General features: G+C 31.6%; 1 protein-coding gene across 1 annotated transcript in view; it reads right to left on the reverse strand.

Moving 5' to 3' along the window:
• Positions 1–995: 995 nt before the first annotated feature.
• Positions 996–5000, reverse strand: part of LOC136852390 (uncharacterized) — a 24778-nt gene continuing 20773 nt past the window's right edge. The window contains exons 10-11 of the mRNA XM_067126983.1: positions 4200–4295; positions 996–2233 (exon numbers count right to left, since the gene is read on the reverse strand). The gene's annotated coding sequence lies outside the window, so the exon portion shown is untranslated. The remainder of the gene's footprint in view (positions 2234–4199; positions 4296–5000) is intronic.

Genomic DNA, 5000 nt, shown 5'->3' on the forward strand with positions numbered 1-5000 from the left:
AGAGGGAGAGAGTTATTTTGAGGAGAGAGAGAGAGAGAGAGAGAGAGAGAGAGAGAGAGAGAGAGAGAGAGAGAGAGAGAGAGAGCATATAAAAGAAGGCCAGAGAGAGAGACAGTTATTTTGAGGAGAGAGAGAGAGAGAGAAAGCATTTTATTCATCAAGCGAATCTTTTTTTTTTTTTTTTTTTAACAGCCTTATATATTGCTCTATGGAGAATTTCCCTTATATATATTGCATGTTCACCCTGTTTAAATATTCATTGCGCGAGATAAAGACTTCATAATAATTACCATGTCAATTTCAACCGCGTGACTTCAAAAGCATATGAAAGCACATTATCAATTCGCAAGGTGCCTCCTTTTGATAAGAAAACTCTGTCTCCTGGGATAAAGATTCATTATTAAAAATTGCTAAACCTTACCTAACTTCATTCTGTGTTATCAGAAAAATCTTTATATACTCGTATCTTCCGATATGTGGGGGTGATTATTAAAGGCCGTGTGTTGCATCTATATGCTCATAGCTAACTGATGTACAAATATTGTCTATTTAAATATAAGCGTAATAGTGCGTGTAAATACGACACTATACACACACGCACACACACACATATATATATACATACTGTATATAATGAGAAAATTCACGAAAGGACAAGAAATCGAAAGGCCTTGCACCACTCCATTGTTTCTCTTTCCTGCGTGGATTTTGTCTTTCTTTATATATTCATCACTTTCCTGTTATATATATATATATATATATATATATATATATATATATATATATATATATATATATATATATATATATATATATTCCATTTGTCTGGGGTACAGTTTTATAAAAAAAATAATGAAGTGTTGTGGATATATTATGCGAAAGTACTGGTAACAGAAGTTGGATATATTACACTTGCTGTAAATGACTCATTTTACAGATCCATTTACACAAGTTTTTCATCACCTCCTGTTTAGGGATTAAATCAGTAAGACGAATTTCGCGTCATTTTTATTGAAGCCAAGTCAAAAGTAGCAGTATCTGTGTTTTCTGAAATGTATATGAAGTTAGCAGTTGCAAAAAAAATGTATTCAACATTTACAAATTAAGTCTTTGCATAACGACCAGTATAGAAGTACCTTTAGTAACATGAAGTAGATATGTCCAGTTCTCTACTGTTCAGGTCATAGTTATCAGTTTTCTGGGGAATAAAATTGTATTTACATCACTCCCAATACATCGTCTTAAAAATTTAGGCTCTGTTCTCTGTTATTTGTCGTCAGACAGAAATGTATTTACATTACTCATCGACAATTCACCCCACACTTTGACATTTGTCCAGCATTCGAATTTGATTGACCTCTAGGTATAGAGTCTGTCTATCTTTCTTATAATTAATGGAGTACATCCCTGATCCTCCTGTTCTCTCTCTCTCTCTCTCTCTCTCTCTCTCTCTCTCTCTCTCTCCTTTGGTTTCAGCTTTGTAGTTTTAGTTTTCGGTTAAAGAAAACTATTGAGATGGCTAATGAATGTCTGTCCGTTCGCACTTTTTCTGTCCGTCCTCAGATCTTAAAAACTATTGAGGTTAGAGGGCTGTAAATTGGTATGTTGATCATCCACACTCCAGTCATCAAACATACCAAATTGCAGCCCTCTAGCCCCAGTAGTTTTTATTTTATTTAAGATTAAAGTTAGACATAATCGTGCTTCTGACAGCAATATAGGAAAGGCCACCACCGGGCGGTGGTTAAAGTTTCATGGGCCTTGGCTCATACAGCATTTTACCGAGACGACCGAAAAATAGATCTATTTTCGGTGGCCTTGATTAAACGCTGTAGCGGCTACGTAGAAAACTCAATTGCGCCGAAGAAACTTCGCCGCGCATTTTTAACTTGTTTCCTCTGGCTCACACTTTTATCAGCCTGAGTCCATTCATTTTTATTTTTACTTGGTCTTTTCTGTAAATAATGCAATCATATAGTATAGTTGTTCTTTCAGTACTGTCATGAGAACAGGGGGTACAAGAAAGATACTTCTCTCTCTCTCTCTCTCTCTCTCTCTCTCTCTCTCTCTCTCTCTCTCTCTCTCTCTCTCTCTCTCTCTCGGCTCGTATTAATTAAAATTTCTCAATTTCACTGTCTGTCGCATTTAAATCACCGCCGGGTTCGTTGGACTGCAGCAGACTCTTTCGGTTCGGGTCGGCCGTGGGGGGCCGCTTTCGCTTGAAGAAACCAGCCTGGAGGAGAGATAAGAAAGTGATAAGAACGAGATAAGAAAGTGTAATTGTCCATTTATTTATTAATTTTTTTTTTTTTTTTTTTACTTTTCTAATAACTGATCTCTTCTTTCTGTATTTCCCGTTACCTTTTGTTACTTCAAGATAAAAAAGTGTAATTTTCTGTTTATTTATTAATTTTTTTTATACTTTTTTAATCACTGATCTCTCCTATCTGTATTTCCTATTACATTCTGTTACTTCTTTCAAATGAACACCACATTCTTTGGAAGCTTGAATTTCAAGTCAGTGGCCCATGTGGTAGACTTGTTCCATATGAATAGGGTTCGTTTTCTGATCACTAATAATAATTATAAATAAAAGAATTAGATTTGTCAGTATATGCTTGAACGTATGCTTTCATCCATTGATATCATAACCCATACAAGCACTTAAAAATACATGTGTGTATGATAGGCTACAGCAAGCTGAAATTCTTCATTTCAGTTTCAAAAAACGACAGTTTTGTACGGTTTATAGTACGTAATATCCTTAAAATTCGAAAGTTTGATTGAGAAAGTTGTCTTGAGACTAGAAGACAGTTTTCCAACTGTTTGCATAAGTACCTCGTACTGTCAGATAACATGTTAAAATCATGTCGTATGATACGTTCAGATCTTGGCACATAGGCGGGGAGTAATCAATATTATGCGTATGAAGAAATGTGATGCAATCACTGAAAAGTATCTGTTTAAAATCAAAGTCTTCAACTCTTTCGCAAAAATGAAAGTACAATGATATCCTTCCTTTATTGAATATATAAAACGGTAATTAGTTATATTGCCTGTACACGTACGTGTAATTAATTTATTTCTTAAAATGTAGCAATAAAACGCCTGTAATGAATTTTAGTATTCATTTTCAGCAGCTAAATATATTTAGTAGAACGAACTTGCATGTCCTGAAAGAAGCCTTGAAATAATATTCTTTTAAGTAATCAGATTCGTTAGTGATTATATTTTGTAATTATATTTTCAAATATTCAGAATCGTTAAGACAAGAACAATAATCACTGAAGTTACTCAAGAAATTTTAGTGATTATATTATGTAATCATATTTTGAATAACCAGAATAGTTGAAAAATAATGTTATATCACTAAAATTATTTTAGAAATTTCAGTGATTAGATAATGCAATTATCTTTTAAATATTCAGAATCGTTAAAAACAAGATAAAATCGCTGCAGTTACTCAAGAAATTTTAGTGATTATATTATGTAATTATATTTTAAATATTCAGAATCATTAAAAAATAAGAACATAATATAATCACTGAAGTTATTTAAGAAATGTTAGTGATTATGTTAAGTAATCTTATTTTCAATAATCAGAATTGTTAAAAAATAATGATATAATAATCACTAAAATTACATTAGAAATTTCAGTTATTATATAATGCAATTATCTTTTAAATATTCAGAATCGTTAAAACAAGAACATAATGTAATCACTAAAATTACTCAAGAAATGATAGTGATTATATTTTGTAATTATCTTTTAAATATTCAGAATTGTAAAAAAAAAATTAACTATAATCACTGAAGATACTTAAGAAATTTGAGTGATTATGTTATGTAATCATATTTTGAATAATCAAAATAGTTAAAAATAAAAACAAGATATATCACTAAAATTCCTTTCGAAATTTTAGTGATTATATTATGTAATCGTCTCGTAAATATTCAAGAATATTTAAAAAAACAATATAAAATAATATAATCACTGAAGTTATTTAAGAAATATTAGCGATTATATTAAGTAATCTTATTTTCAATAATCAAAATAGTTAAAAAAAAGAACATAATATAATCACTGAAGGTACTCAAGAAAGGCCTTTTTTGTACGATCACAAGAAATACCTTCGGAGATCATTATCAACACGAAAGCACAACTAAAACTTATTTTTAGACCCTGATCCCATCCTTACCTTCCACAAGATCAGAATTATGATCAAGATAAGGACAATAGATCCCAGCACTGATAAGAGAAGGAGCCAGAAGGGTACAGCCGATAAGCCCGATTCCTGCAAAAGGACATTTTAGTAAGAAACGTCTCATTTTCATTTTTTTTAAGATATAGAAAACTTTTAAGTATAAAATGGGTGTGTGTCGCTTTTGTTTTGCTAATGTTATGGGATATTTTGTGTAGGGTCCACTGTAATATATCATTAGAATGTTAGGATTTGTAAAAATGTATAAAAAGCTTTCGAACCCTATCCTGGGTTCGTCTTCAGAACCTAGGATGGGGTTCGAGAGCTTTATAAAAATGTATAAAAAGCTTTTATCCTGAAACCTAGGATAGGTTCGGAAGCTTTATAAAAATGTATAGAAAGCTTTCTATCCTGGGTGTCCTGAAACCTAGGATGGGGTTAAAGCTGTATAAAAATGTATAAAAGCTTTCGAACCCTATCCTGGGTTCTGTCTTGAACCTGTTTGAAAAGCTTTATAAAAATGTATAAAAGCTTTCAAACCCTATCCTGGGTTCATCTTCAGTCCAACAAATTAGTTGGACTGAAGATGAAAAGCTTTTATATATTCTTATAAAGCCTCACATTCTATTGATATATAAAACCTTATACAAAATTAATCCTGTTCTCGGTTTGATCCTACAGTTAACAAATATGTTAATGTAAAAATAAAATACATTAAAATATGATTTTAATGTATGTCACTTTTTAACGTAAGTACTGAAATGCTTTGTTAAACAAATAACGACATTTACTAAAATT

The sequence above is a fragment of the Macrobrachium rosenbergii genome, chromosome 25, assembly GCF_040412425.1.
Source record: "Macrobrachium rosenbergii isolate ZJJX-2024 chromosome 25, ASM4041242v1, whole genome shotgun sequence".
NCBI classification, from domain to species: domain Eukaryota; kingdom Metazoa; phylum Arthropoda; class Malacostraca; order Decapoda; family Palaemonidae; genus Macrobrachium; species Macrobrachium rosenbergii.